Source organism: Schistocerca americana, chromosome 3 (assembly GCF_021461395.2).
Source record: "Schistocerca americana isolate TAMUIC-IGC-003095 chromosome 3, iqSchAmer2.1, whole genome shotgun sequence".
NCBI classification, from domain to species: domain Eukaryota; kingdom Metazoa; phylum Arthropoda; class Insecta; order Orthoptera; family Acrididae; genus Schistocerca; species Schistocerca americana.
In genome coordinates this window covers 693833853-693850201 of record NC_060121.1, presented here as the reverse complement: position 1 = coordinate 693850201, position 16349 = coordinate 693833853, and positions in this window count along the sequence as shown.

Sequence of the window (16349 nt, the reverse complement as noted above, 5' to 3'; positions counted from 1 at the left end):
ACAGAACTGTGTTGTACACTTGGCGCTATACCCTACTGTTAAAAGAGTATGATAGTTTACACTGTGAATCAGCGTTAGGTTATTGCCTACAGCGCTTTGTCCAAAGTAACTTATGTTGGTGTTAGAAGTTTTGTAGCCCCAGTTTGTGCTATACTTATTAAAATCTCCCATCAGAAATTTATTTTCGTTAGAGTTGAAGTTTCTTGATACTCTGAAGCAAAATCGCTTTGTGGTGTTTGTAGAAGGTGCATATGAGAAGTTCGGTGAATGAACTCAGAAACAATAGTTCGAAACAAAATTCTTTTACTGGCCTTCGACGTAATTACCATTAATTACAACGTACTTCTATCATCGCTTGTAAGGCTGTTGGAAAGTTCAGCAAACGCTTCTTGTGGAATCGCTCGAAGCACAATGAGCACGTGTTGAAGGATGTCTGCATCATTACAGGAAACAAGACCTGGTGCTACCAACACGATCCGGAGAGCAGGTGACAGTCAATGAGACGTGGTGTTCACCCCCTTTCCCACCTCCCAAAAATGTTGGCTGACAGAATCCATGAAAGACGAAGAACACCATGCCACTGACTCCCGCTTTGCCTCCAGATCGCATTGGTGGCACCAGCTCTCTCTACCCTGTAATGATGCGGATATCCAACAAAGCATCACCATGGTGCTTCGAACGACTCCACAAGAAGCAGTTACTGACTGTTTCCAACAGCTTTACAACGCATGTTACAAGTGTGTCGTAGTTAATGGTGATTACTTCGAGAGCCAGTAAAGGTATTTCGATTGTAACTTTGTAAGTAGGCTGTTTAGGTTTTTATGTTGGTAACGCCACGTAGCGCACTGTATGAAAATCACTGACTGTGCTGTGTGCAATCTGTGGCTGGTTGCCATTGTTGGAATATTCGCTATTGTAATGTTGGGCAGTTGGATGTGAACAGCGCGTAGCGTTGCGCAGTTGGAGGTAAGCCGCCAGCAGTGGTGGGTGTGGGGAGAGAGATGGCAGAACTTTGAGAGCGGACGATCTAGACGTGTGCCCATCAGAAAGAGTAAAAAAAAATGGTTCAAATGGCTCTGAGCACTATGCGACTTAACTTCTGAGTTCATCATTCGCCTAGAACTTAGAACTAATTAAACCTAACTAACCTAAGAACATCACACACATCCATGCCCGAGGCAGGATTCGCACCTGCGACCGTAGCGGTAACGCGGTTCCAGACTGAAGCGCCTAGAACCGCACGGCCACATCGGCCGGCAGAAAGAGTAAATTTTATTAATATTGGATATCCTGAACTTATATATATATATATATATATATATATATATATATATATATATATATATATATATATGATGACTTTTGAACATTATTAAGGTAAATACATTGTTTGTTCTCAAAAAAAAGAAAAAAAGGGAGGACAAATAGACATTTCCCTTCACAGGAATTGCGTATGTAATGTTTTCAACGGTTTGGTAACCTTTTTAGTAGAGTAAGTTAAGGTGATGCATCGCTCTAGTGTTAAGATGAGACATAGGTATTAGACATTTCCTATCTTTAATGTAATATTTTTTCTGATTGAGCTTTGTCATGTTTAGGTACAAGTTAATGCATTTGCTGCCGCTGTTTGTCAGGCATTGTCCTACAGAATTTTACATTTTATTAAGCCAGTTTTACTACTGATTTATTTTTCTTGTTGCTGCACATTAGCTCATATTAGCTGTAATGTCGCATTTGCTTTGCTAATTTAGATGTAGTGCTGCTTGCTTTGCCAATTTGCAGTTTTTGTCATTGCTGTTCGTGTTAATTTGTTATGTGCTGCTGCATTGCCTCGTCCCTTAGTATACATATCTGAGCTCAGTAGATTTAAATTAGCTTAAGAGGGGGTAGGCTATATAAGAGAATGAGTTGTGATTAACTGGAAGAAATGCATTGCGAAGTTATAAGAACAAAAGTTTGGAAAAAAAGTAGTGTACAATGAGGAATAATTATTTTGAAAGAGGATATGAACAAAACAGCAGGGCTTAGGGACAACAGGTATAGATAGGACTTTTTGGGACTAATGATGAACTAAGGGAGATCTCCAAGAAGCAAAGAAAGTTTTGTTTGCAAATCAAATACGATAAATACTGCAGTAAAACAAACCCTGTCCTTTCCTTTTGTGTTATTCCGCTATGTGTTTGTGTACCCTTGTGTATTTTTGTTCTTCCTGTCTTTATCTGATAGGAGTTATGTTGTAGAATTTTTCTAATACTATATTATTTACTTTGTAAAGATGTTTAGACATTATTTGTTCTGTTCTGTTTTAATGCTCATGTGTGTAGTGAATGTTTCGAAAGCTATTCTTATTTGTTTATTTATGTACTTATGTCATAATTCCTGTAGCATTGATGTATATGTTTATTTCTATTCCATTATGTTCTTTAATGATGTATTTTGTACTTTTGTAACTGTATTCTTATGTTTTAAATTTATAATTGTACAGACACCAGTTCTTCAAATTAAGTTTCATTTCACTGCACACGTTTTTGTTGGTCATAGTATATGCACAATATGTGAGAAGTTAAAAAAAGGGCGGGACTGTTAGCATTTGCACGTGTGTTGATAATTCAGCAAGGGACTGGTTAACAGCACTGCTGGTTCTAAGGACATTGCAAAAAAGTTATGTGATTGCATAAGTGGTAGTTCATGGACTTGCTATATTGTCCACAAGACGCTTAGATGGTGATTGTGCACCCACACAGTCGCAACAGATGGTTTGCTGGGCATCTCTACAAGGACTACACTGGGTCTGCACCTTTGATGGCCCACCAATACCGTTATCTCTACAAGGACTGCAGTGGGTCTGTACCTCTGGTGGCCCACCAATACCATACTCTCTACCAAGACTATACTGGGTCTGCTCTGTGATGACCTACCTACCAATATTCTTCAAAACTTCGACTGACTCTGCTGTGGGTTTGCTCTGTTGTGGCCCATTACCTGTGTGCATGTGAGAGATATCAGTGTCTTTCCATTGGAAGGACAACGCTACTTCTTCAAGACTGCATGGAAATCCACTACTTCTGTGTGCATTTTCTTTTGCTGATCAGACTTTCTGCAATTCAATTACTACTGTGATGAATGATCAGGACTGTCTTTATGAGAAAAATTTTTGCTTTGGACCAACATTGTATCAGTAAGTGTGTGCATTTGATATATTTGTTATCGTTAATATAAAAAATTTTAGCAAATAAGTATTGGCCACTGCCCAAAACAATTTGTAAAATTTTTTGTGGGGAGCACGGGGGCTATGTAAGTAGGCTGTTTAGGTTTTTATGTTTGTAACGCCACGAAGCGCTCTGTATGAAAATCACTGACTGTGCTGTGTGCAATCTGTGGCTGGTTGGCATTGTTGGAATATTTGCTACTGTAGTGTTGGGCAGCGGCAGCTGGATGTGAACAGCGCGTAGCGTTACGCATTTGCAGGTGAGCCGCTAGCAGTGGTGGGTGTGGGGAGAGAGATGGCAGAATTTTGAGAGCGGACGATCTAGACGTGTGTCTATCAGAAAGACTGAATTTGTAATACTGGATATCATGAACTGATATATACAGGGTGAGTCGCGTAAGACGTAACACCTCCTATACTCCGGGGGCGATTGCACGTACCAGCATGCGGATTTCGGCGAATCATAGCGGACTATGGTTGGTACATGCACAATAATCACAACGTTTATATTGACCGAGATAATGAGGCAAGTACATGTTTTTTAAATGGGACGCTGTACTTTTTTTACCATTATTCGAACGCTCTGGAAAAGACTCGTATAGTGATGTAACGCATGTTGCTATTGTGATTCCAACTTTGCTTAAAAGAGGGCGGATGAGGATTTACTTACGTAGCGTAGGCCGTGCATGCTGCATAGAGCACGGAAACTCGGCCCGCGGGTCGCGCGAGGCGTGTTTACAGTCTGCAGCCGCTTCCGACTTTCTCGACCTTCAATCGTACATTATTTCCCAGCGTCTTTTAAGCGAAGTTTGAATCACAATAGCAACATGCGTTACATCACTATACGCGTGTTTTCCAGAGCGTTCGAATGATGGTAAAAAAAGTACAGCGTCCCATTTAAAAAACACGTACTTGCCTCATTATCTCGGTCAATATAAACGTTGTGATTATTGTGCATGTACCAAAGTATGTGACCCATAGCCGGCTATGATTCGCCGAACACCGCTTGTCGATACGAGCAATCGCCAACGGAATAATGGGGGTATTACGCCTTACGCGACTCACCCTGTATATGATGACGTTTGAACATTATTAAGGTAAATACATTGTTTGTTCTCTATCAAAATCTTTCATTTGCTAACTATGCCTGTCAGTAGCTAGTGCCTTCTGTAATTAGGATCTTTTATTTAGCTGGCAGTATTGGCGCTCGCTGTATTGCAGTAATTCGAGTAGCGTAGATTTTTGTGAGGTAAGTGATTCATGAAAGGTATAGGTTATTGTTAATCAGGGCCATTCTTTTGTAGGGATTATTGAAAGTCAGATTGCGTTGCGCTAAAAAAAAAAAAAAATTGTGTGTCAGTTTACTGTTGATCAAAATAAGTAAAGAGAGAAATGTCGAGGTACGTTCAGTTTTGCTCAGCTGTTTGAAAATCAAATAACGTTAGAGGTTTGTAAGCACAGTCATTCACAATTTTTCCAAGGGGATGTTTCAACCTTTTTTTTTTCTATTTTGTGAGATCATTCATCGATCTTTTCAGACTCATCTTGCATATCGATGTAACAGAACAGTTGTCAAGTTCTATGGTTACTATTTCGGTATCTTGAGTCCATGTAACATCAGCTAATGTAACATTAGTACAAAATCTCAGATACTTGTACATTGCAGTTCCATACTTGGTATGGGGGAGGCCTTTCACCGACTTTATAACAAGTATCACTGGTTTAATAGAGTTTTCATCTTTTCGTGTTTCCTGAGCACTTAGCACATCGCAACAGTTCTCTATATATATGTTTGAAAAACTGTCTTCCCTCTATATTTATGTTGAGATTAGTTAGTGTTGGTTCTGAGAAGGATCGTTCATGTTTTTCTTATCTTTGCCGGCTGGTGGATGGATATGCCGCCGACCAAAGTCAGCGTTGCCCAGAGTACACGCAGTTCCAAAAGCAATATTATCTACTGCCTTGTACCCCTCACTTATTTAAAATGAGGCAAAAGAAATTGGCTGCCACTCCTGAGAAAATGAATACGACACATAGTCGCAAATTGGCTTGGAATCTGATTCATAAAATAATCAGGATAAGGAAACCTGCTACAATTAAAACAGAAACAACCATAAATAAAACTGCTCGTCAGATCTTTCTGACATGAATGTTTCTCTTATCGCTTTAGCAAATTTTTCAAAAATAATAATTTACATGACATAAAATCTAAGTGTGCACTCACCATTTTCATTCTTTCACTTAGCGCTACGTCTGTGAACACTGGTCTGCTTACTGAGGCATTGTGAGCGCGTGAGTGAGATGAACGCTGTTTCTTTAATTGTATGTCTACAGTCAGGAGAATCGTTGTTTATGTTATTGTTTTCCTTTCTGTCTTGCCTTATTCAAATTCCTGCGGTTTTCCGAATCTGCATGTGGACTGAAGAATCGTGTCCGATCCGTTGGTGACAGCAGGTGAGATCAGCCTTTGAACTGCCGCATTTACCAACCCGCGATTAGTCTGCAAGCCAATCTATGTCGGCAGGCCCTCGAAATAGCAACTTAGGCCAGTCAGAGCAGACATTAAAATCGCAAAATGTGCTGTAGTTCTGATTTTTTTATATGTTGTTAGAACAAGTTAGGGTAGCGTGAATCCAAGTTTTCAGCTTCGAAAAGCCTGTGCTTCCCGAGTACGCGAAAAACTGCGAAATTTTTGGACTTTATTTTTAGTTGTTGCCTTGTAACTCAAAACACTATTCGTTTTCCATATTGGTCGTTCTTATCATTTGTAAAGTACATTACATGTACATCAATTTAACTCCAACCTTAGCTCTATACATCCAGTTGTTTTCAGGATTGTAACTTCAAATATTGGCCATTTCCTATCAAAAATGAACAATTTAAGTTTTACTCTTGTTTCGGACTGAAAATCGGCATAACCGCTCATCCTTCAAGAAAAGTGGTGGAAATGGAAGTTGTTGTAAATTTGATTGACTTTCAATTTTGCATAAAATGAAGAGTCCAGGCCTGGCGGACAAATTGTGAGAAAACTGAATTTTTGAAGAAGCGTGCTTAAACACTATCTAATGATAAATTGTGGGCATTCCACGAAAGAAAAATGCATAACACCGTGTTTAAAATTATAAAAGTTTATTTAAACGTACTTATGTTATTAAAAACTCATCTATTTAAAAAATTAAAACTCAATATTTTTAATGTTTTGCTTAGTGATAACCAAAGGACATTAAGCGATTGAAAAAAAAGTGTTTTTAACGGTCAGCTGTTTATTTCAAAACCTATATTGCACTGGTTTTGGTCACGGACGATCTTCACAGGATGACTGTTAACATCGAAACTGAAAATATAAAACGTCCACAAAAATAATATAACCTAACATTCGTATTTATACTTACAAGGTGAAAATACATGAGGAAAAATCGTATTTCATGGTTCTTTTAGACCGACACAACCTCTAATCTGTCATAGTGAGAATCAACAATCAGTAGTCAAATAGAGCTCTTAACGGTAGTAACGAACATGCTTCACTGTGATTAATGTCAAAGGGAAGAAAAATCATGGAGAAATATGTACACGGGAACCAAGCAGGATGTTGACGAATGTGATACGTCTGCTGGCGGTAATATCGTAACTTATTAATTATTTTGCATCCTGACTATTTATTAACGTCAACACCGACAACTTTTACTGTCACTAGTTCTCTAGTTGTCTTACCAAAGATGATCACTAGATATGTTCTACTTAGCTCTTCACAAATGATATATCACGCTATTACCGCCAGCAGACGTATCACAAGCTTTACCATCTGCGATGGGTCGCTATACACGACTGTCTTTGCTCGTTTCATGTGTGTATGTCACTCCATGATTTCTGGTCCCCTTGACATTGTACACTGAAGCACGCTCGTTACTGCCGTAATTACTGTATTTGACTACTGATTGTTGTTCTCATCGTGACAACCTAGAGGTTATATTAGCCTAAAAGGAACATGAAATACGATTTTACCTGATCTGCTCTCAGATGTAAGTTACATGTATGTACTGTATGTTATACACAAATTCATGTTAGGTCGTATTATTTTTGTGTACATTACATGTTTTCACTTTCTATGTCGACAGACGTCCTGAGTAGATGGACCATGATCGAAACTGTTAGGATATAGGTTTTACAATAAACAGATTTGTCATGATTAAAAAGGAATTTTTCATTCTCAACGTTTTGGTTTCTTCGAGAGTCCTGGTTGTTCGCAGTCCCGTTCCAGGACAGAATGAGGTTGCTGGAGTGTTGTGTCCATTTTGGGCTACTCGTCCGAAGGCCGGAGACCGTCGGTTCGTCTTCTTCCTCGTAGATCAGATTTGTAGCAACATTGTGGCAAGTCGTGCCGGAGCAGTGACTTCACAAAGCCTAGTACTTTAGCCCAGCTATGCGGCATTTGCAAAGCTCTCATGCATCCATTTTTGCACTTACGTGAGGTCGATTTGAGAAGTTTTGGTGAGGCAGGTCCACATACTATTATTACAAATAATAAGCCAAGGCAGCCCTTCGGTCAACCGCTCTTTGCGACATCATTCGCAACTTCCAACAATTTTTGCATTTGGTGGTATGTGCGATACGAATGGAAGAAAATAGCTTCTTTGGTTGGAGGCAAGCGTGCCAGGTCCTCCTTCGCACTGGCTTCTCATCTGACGAACAGACGGAACCGAGCTTAGAGGTAGGTACTTTTCTTTCCGAGTTTTCCGAGGCAACTTTGAATTTGACACTAACAGTCCGGACAGGTAGATTCTCTCTGCCAAAAAGGAGTAGCGTCCTCTCAATTTAACATTCACTCAGCTAGTGCTCGTTCCATCTCAGTTGGCTGTACCTCACAGAAAATTATATTAGCTAACGGAAGGTTTGTCAACCTATGAGCTCTCACAGCCCTCGAGTATGTATGTCCATTGAGAATTTTGTCGACATTGTTTTCGGCGTATCTTCTAGCGAGCAAGTTCTTAAGGCCACCACCTGTCATCGAGGCACCAACGCCTTCCATAAACAAAATAAGTGGGTGAAAACCACCTAACCTCCCATCACGTTACTCAGATCGTAAAGTTAGCTGTCTTCAACAGTGTTTGTGGCTTTCATGCACAGCAGTTGACTATATGGAAGAGCATGTCTTTTTACCATGAGCTTTGGTTTTTTCATTGATCACAAGAAGAGGCGTCAGTATGGTATCATAATCAGTGGATGGAGCGTGAATGAATGGGGGAAAAACAACTTTTGAGCACTTGAAATCATGACCATTGGTCAATTGCTCTGGTCACTTGCTCCAAGAACCCGTTCCAGTCTTGATACGAGAGGTGTTTGAGGTTTTTCCAAACAACCACAGCAAATCTGTGGCCGTAGATAGTATTTCACTATCAACTTGAAGTCTTTCAGTCACATCAGCCATTTGAATAACAGACAACTCATAAGTTTTTTCTGATGTTGTCTTGTTGCATTTGTGAGACGCCATAAGAACTTGTCCTGTCAGTAGAAACATTATTGGTTTGTCTCGCCATACAGGTGGGATGATCATGATGCCACCCATTTCAAGGAACATGTTTTTGTCGTCTATGGTACTGACATTCGCATTATCATTGTCAAAAACGAGTTGTACGAACGCTATGAAGGCTTCTTTTGAATTGACGGCGATCCTTCTCCCCACACTATAAATGAACTTTGAAAGACCATTGTCTAACTGTAAGTACAGGGAACTCCCATTTCTGCACAGAGATTAACAAGATGTTTCGAGCCAAATTTCTTGTATAGTAGTTACCTAGGTAGTGTTCAGAGAGGAGATGAAAGAGCTTGGTCTCACGGTGGAAGGGTTGCATGAGCTACTGAAACACATTTCTTCTTCCATCCACCGAGAGAATGGCCTTTGTTCTTCATCACGGTGGTTTCAAGTAAGAGCTTCAGAGATTACAAACTGCATAATGAGTCTCTCACAAGAAATTACAATTGTAAGATACTCCGTGGTATTAAAATCTTGAGAGCGAATGTCTTGTAAGATTATCTCCGTTGCGAGCTTCACCACTCGCAGCCCCCTTGTGCAGGATTGCTCTTCCTTTCCTTGTAACTTTTGTTATAGATAATCTTTTGCCCCTAAATCTGTGAAACAAAGGACTAAGTGATAACTGCCGCCGAGGCCGTCCTCTGCAATTATGATCTTAACGACGTACCGCTTCACGAGGTGACTTTTGACACTAGTGATATTAGGCTCGTAATCACTTATTATTTGATCTATGAGGTCATCCAACAAAATTGATAATGTTTCCTCTTTTCTAGTCAGTCCGTGGTATTTGTTGGCTCTGAGTGGTCTATTTCAGTCTATTAGTTGATGGCATGCTGTACAACTTCTTGTGACGTAAAGAGTGATACATGACGTCAGCAGTGACGAGGTCAGTTATAGGTGCAAAGCGATCTGTAATCTGCTGTCCCCATTTATCACGTCGAGGACTTCAATAATCGTATCCTTAGCACCCATTGATTGCACTTGGTGCACATTATTCTTCTGGGGCTTGATAACTTCCTCGGTGATATTGTCTCCAAAGAGTAAAAGAATATTTCGACGGTCCATGAATTCTTTTGAAAACCTTGAATGTTATGATTTAGGAACTATCACCTTAACGACGAACAGTCACCGCAACCTAAATTTGAACGGTGTATTTCTTCCTGCACTCATTGTGGACAGTAATGCTTGTAAAAAAACTATTGATTCTCCTTGACACCACGCTTCACACTCACTTGAGTTATCGAAAGCGCACCAAGTTTTTCACCACTGTTACTTGACCATCCTCAAGTGTTAGTGCTCATCTGCTGCTACGGTCGCAGGTTCGTTGCCTGCCTCGGGCATGGATGTGTGTGATGTCCTTAGGTTAGTTAGGTTCAAGTAGTTCTAAGTCTAGGGGGCTGATGACCTCAGATGTTAAGCCCCATAGTACTCAGAGCCATTTGAACCGTTTTCGTTAATGCTTACAATTTGTTATAAGAAGTGTTTGAACCATTTCCTCAAAAATTCAGTTTTATGACATTTTGTTTTTGCAAGATTTCAAGAGAACTACATGTCCTGGAAACTTTATTTTTTGTCAAATGAAAGACAATAAAATTTACTGTAGCTGCAATTCTCATAACAATTCTTGCAGGATGAGCGGCTATGCCTATATCCAGCCCGAAACAAGACCAAAACTTAATTTTTTTTAAGAAAAGCATTTTGAACCACTGGCTGTAAGTATACAACTTTATTCTCTAGCTGGTGGCTCAAAATGCTTTTCTTCAAATACTTGAAAGCTGTAAATAGATACGGAGAAAAAGTTGTAACTAAAATTTTCAGTTTTGCTAAAAAAAAAAGACCAATATTTGAAGCTACATATCACGGAAACTACTGGACTTAAATTGTTTCATATTTAATGTGCTTTAAAAATGACAACACCAACTAATATCGGAAAACGTATAGTCTATGAGTTACAAGGCAGCAACTAAAAAAAATTCCAAAGTCTTACTACTCAGTACTCCGGAGCTGCAACCGTGGATTCGCAGAACTATAACTCATCCCAACAACATACGTATCAAAAAATCAGAACTATATTGGGTGTTAAGTATCCTGAGCTAACGGTAGCTCGTGGTTTTCTAGTAATTGTTGCCACTTTCACTTTCTTTTCATGCTCTTTTTTCCGAAAGTTATGTAAGAACTTGGAAGTTGATATAGGTAAATACATTAACCCTTTCAGCAGAATACTCTGTGGTGGGGTGGGGAGCGGTCGTCACTCTCTTTTAACAACACGCGTAGTTACATGTGTCAGTCGCACACGGTTTAATTCGCAGAACTTCGATGTATTGTAGTTTCTCCTTGATATTCCACTGCCGTCATAGTGAGGGCTGAGCTTTCTATGCGTTAATACACTCAGTGGCCGCTAGATGTCATTACCTTAGGCCACTTCATTTCTGACGTTCAGCGCGTCACACGCACGTCACAGCCATCCACTATATAAAACAAATACAACACATATAAAATAAATGAATAAATAGTATATAAATACAGGCAAGGAAGAATATTGTTGGGTATCCAGTTTCACTGCAGAGGAGAGGATGAAGACGTTGCTAACTATTTTTGTTAATGGCGAGTACGCATTACCGGACGAGGACACCGATAATGCAGCGAGCTATTCTCACACGGATGTATCACATGGTGCAACGCTTTATCGGCTGAGTTCTGCGTCGCGTGCCGGACGATACGCAGCGTCCTGTTTGCGATAACACCGCTACAAGCCTGGCTGCCAGTAGGTTTCTGTGTTAGACTTATTATTGCGCTTATTTCAAACGGGCGATAGATGAAATGATGGCTGGGTGTTGTGTGCTGTCCTTAGGTTAGTTAGGTTTAAGTAGTTCTAAGTTCTAGGGGACTGATGACCATAGATGTTAAGTCCCATAGTGCTCAGAGCCAGCCATTTGATAGATGAAAACACTTCAACATGGACACTATCGCAGTCGTAATACATCCGCGCCTTCAGAAAATGCATTTTTTTTAGAGGCAGACATGTTCACGTGCACTAATTCCACCAATGACTTTAGGAGAGAGGCATCTCCAGTTAAAGACATCTTTCACTTAGACAAATTGTGATCAGGGGGCTCATGGAGCAAACCGTAATGAATCCTCGCAGCTTCATTAATAACTAAGGTACAGGAATCAACTTTGTTACTTTAATGGACCTGTGTTATTTTTGGACGCTAGAATAGCGGGACAAATTCAGCGGTATAACTGTTTTGAAGACCTGGCAAGAAAGAACGAAGTAAAAATACATTGAATATAAAATTTTTGGTGCTGTTGTTGCGGCCGTCTCCAGCAAGACAATAATTTTGTGGTGAAAGTACTGTTTACTGGTGAGACCACGATCACAAATAACAGTAACGAACATGCACTATTGGATAACGGAAAAGCATCGTTGGTTCCGTTAGATCTTCAACAAGCGACAATGTGGTGTGAACTCGCGGTTTGGCATAACAGAACAGCATGTTATCGGGCCTTATATTGTAGATGGTAAGATATACAGGGAAAGGTACACATATTTTTTGACAAATGCTTCACCCTGGTCATTAGAAAATATGCCCTTGAGAAATCATCTAACGGTTTGGTTCCAACATGATGGAGGTCCTGCTCATAATTCTTCAAAAGCAAGAGATGCATTAAACCGCTTATTTCCAAACAGGCGGGTGTGATGAGGTAATGTTATCCAGAGATGTCCAGCACCATCGCCTCACATGACGCTGCTATACTTCTTGCTCTGGGGTTCCAACGACATGAGAGAGCGAATTACTGCTCCAGAGATGTTTACAGCAAAGACGTCATCAGTGATACAGTATGAACTGATTTTGAATATACGCTTTAATAAATTCACAAAGAGAAATGTGACGGCATACAACTCACACGTTAATTACTTTAAGTTCACAATCTTTGGTTTCATTCACTTTATGCAGTACTATAACGTACGATCCGTTTACCTGTGTGAAAATGCACAGCATATGCAAACAATCAGAAGAAACAGTTTTATTTTCATTTAAAATAATAAATTTTGTCTAGTAGAATCCAATAATTTATGTCACTAACAAACATTCCTATGAGAATATTAGATGTTTCTCTTAGATATATGACAATTGGTTGGACTCTGTGGGAGGGAAAAAGGTTGTTGCTTGTAAACCTTTCGGGGTATAAGGTCGTGGTCCAAGAAACTCTTCTGTTCCTGACATTTCGTCCAGAACTGCGTTGGACATCTTCAGAGGTGTTGCTCCTCCATTGGGTCTGGGTGACTGTCGGCAGGACTCAGCGCAGGAGCAATGCCTCTAAAGATGTCCAACGTGCCGGCTCTCAAATCAGTAAAATGAAGTGTGCTGGTGGTGTTGATGTGGTGGCCCTCAACTACGTACCCTCAACAACATAGCACACGAGAGCACAGGTCAGCACTACAAAATATTTCTGTTTGCCACGAACAAGCGCAAACTGCTCCACACTCTCCGAGTCCCTCTCCTGCGACTGTGCGTCCGTCGCGCCGTCACATCCAGCACTTCCATATCCTGTCTGCACTCCTCAGAACTCCCCCAGGTCCTCTCCGGAAACCATGTTCCTCCCCAACCTCCATACGTCTCTCTTAGTAACGAGTGCTGTGATAGGCTAGAGTGCTCCCTCCATGTCTCCAAGCCAACATACACTCACAAACATATTGATACACATACGAAATACTGGATTTTCATTTAAATAACTTTAAATTAAATAAATATTCCTACTGCTCGACATAAACACGATCTAACACGCATTATTACATTCATAAACAAATGAAATACAGATATATATCAAAGGAATAGCAACAAAAGGTAGGACAGTAGCCTAATGTCTCTGTGCTTTCTAAAATACAGTAAATATTTAACCAAATTCTTCATGAAAGGTATATAACGGATATAAACAAATACATAGATGAATAAAAATATTTATAAGCATTCTGCTACCGTTTTTTCGTGTAACTGTGTAGTACGTACTTACGGCCTGACGCGATCGACAGTAATCGGCCACTTTGACTCCCAATAACTCATGTACTATTCAAGTCACGTGCCTGAAATTTATACCAATTTAGGTTTACACTAATAGCTTTCTAAAGACACGTCGGTTGAGAAAATCGGATAAAGTGTTTGGATTCTGGAAATTCGTCGCTGGGTGTTACTTGTATAATTTACAGTCAGATACTAAACTTTAAACTAATAAAGATATTGAAAATCTGATTACACCATCAGAATCGTTGTGCAAATAATGGTAATGTACATGTTTCTTTTTGAGGTATCATCATTCATCTGGCTACTATTAATTTCTATACAAACTGTGAAATGTCTTCTATTATAGTTTCGCAAAGTCCTCCATCTTTGGCACTCTCGGCATAGACATCTCCTTCATCGACACAAAGCACCGTCCTCGTCACAGCGTCAACATGGAATTCCCAGCCACGCGATCGGGGTGGACCCCTCTTGCTTCGGCCAACATCCGGCCCCACGTGGTCGGCCTGCCGAGCGGCCCGCACTCACTGAGCGGCCCGGTCGACCATGCCAACTCCGAGCTTAGAATATTTTCAGAGCGCCACAATTCGCCTGTTACTTCACAAACGCACTTCTGGATGAAAGAGTTTCGTGGACCATGACCTTCTACGCCGAAAAGTTTACCAGCAGCAATGTCATCCATCCGTGAAAGGCTTCATTCCATCATCAGGAATAAAAGGTTAACTGTCTCATCTTAATGCAGTGTGAACAGTGATCTCCATACTACCTGGATCTAGATCTCTGATCTCAGAGCACGGAACTTTGGCTATAGATTCTTATCATCTGCATAGTTGGGCAAAAAGATTTCCACCAGTCTTTACGTGATAAAGAATTCGCTATTTATTTCTTATTTTGAATTTTATATCAACATGCAATGTAATAGGCTGATGTGGTAGCAGAATCTGAAATTATTTTCGTTTTGCGTTCTCGTGGCATTTCTTAACAGTCATTTTCTAATTAGGCTAACAGTATGAGCATCTTTGGCCGTTAGGCAAGGACAGCTGGAGTTCGACATCCAGACAGTACAGACATTACTGCAGCTAAATGACTTTCCAGCGACAGTATTTTAATCGGTATGTAACAAGTTTAAACTTAACGTTTAACCATTACAATGAGTCTTAACTCAGCGATGCAAGTTTCCTTGGAGAGTGGCATGAACTTACAGGCGGCAGGCCCTTCAACGGCAGCAACAAGAGCACAAAAATCCCTATATTCAATATATTTTTACTTCGTAATTTCTTGCTGTATCTACAAAAGAGTTATATTACAGAATAAGTCTCACCGAAATCCGCTGTTCTAGGGTCACAGCAGAGCCTAAATCCATTTAAGAAAACGAGGTTGATGCCTGTATCTTGGTTATTAATGGAATTTCGAGAACGTATTGCTGTTCGTTTCATGAGCGACTACCCACTGCTTGTTTGGATGAAAATAAGATTATAAATGGCTTTAACAGGTCAAAAAGAGTTTGAGGCGAAAGAGTTAGGTACCTCACCATGTATGAGGATGAAAGCAAGAGTAACTGTTAGTTTGAAACACAGAAACCAGTCTGCAAATGCAGCCGAACTCAAAAACAGTTCGCAGTGACACAGTTCGACCCCAGATGGTTCCTCGCACTCTTGTTCCGAAAAAAATAATACAACAATGTATGGATTTCTGGTGCTCAGTAGCAAGGTTATTAGCGTCATGCTAAAATAATCCGAGACGAAAAAGTGGTTAAAAGAATTAAACCTAAAAACTGATAAATATAACTTCACTTAAAATTATAATAAGTCGCGCCTATTTTTACTCGTGTTCGCCCATCCAGTCATAGGCAAAGATAAAGTACGTACAATTTGCAACCTTATCAATTTTAACATGTGCTGTTGAAATCCTAATGTTGTATTGCTAGAGAAGGCCGAAATGCACGCGTTAAACTCAAGCAGGCTGGCGTGAGGTCTGAAACAGGATACGTAATGAATGCTATAAAGAAAAGTACGTAGCTGCTGGAATACTTAACTTTAATCCATCATTTGTATACATCGTTCTTGACGGTACGTTCTAAAGAATATCAACTGTTAATGGCGCCTTGCTAGGTCGTAGCCATTGACTTAGCTGAAGGCTATTCTAACTATCTTCTCTGCAAATAAGCGAGGCTTCGTCAGTGTTGCATCGCTAGCTAAGTCGTCCGTACAACTGGGGCGAGTGCTAGTAATTCTCTCGAGACCTGCCGTGTGGTGGCGCTCGGTCTGCGATCACTGACAGTGGCGACACGCGGGTCCGACATGTACTAATGGACCGCGGCCGATTTAAAGCTACCACCTAGCAAGTGTGGTGTCTGGCGGTGACACCACACCTAACTCAACTGTAGCACAGAGATTTCATAATAAAAATCCCAGGAAAACAAAAATGTAACTGCCTGGTCATATTCAAAAAACCTGAATCCGCCGGTAAAAACACTATAGCCTTGTAGACTAGTGGTGTAAAAGCTTTCCGTTAGCTGTTTCAAACCTGTTGAAAATACCTGGTGTACTTAATAGACAGGACGAGTTTCCCCTTTCCTCAATTCGACAGA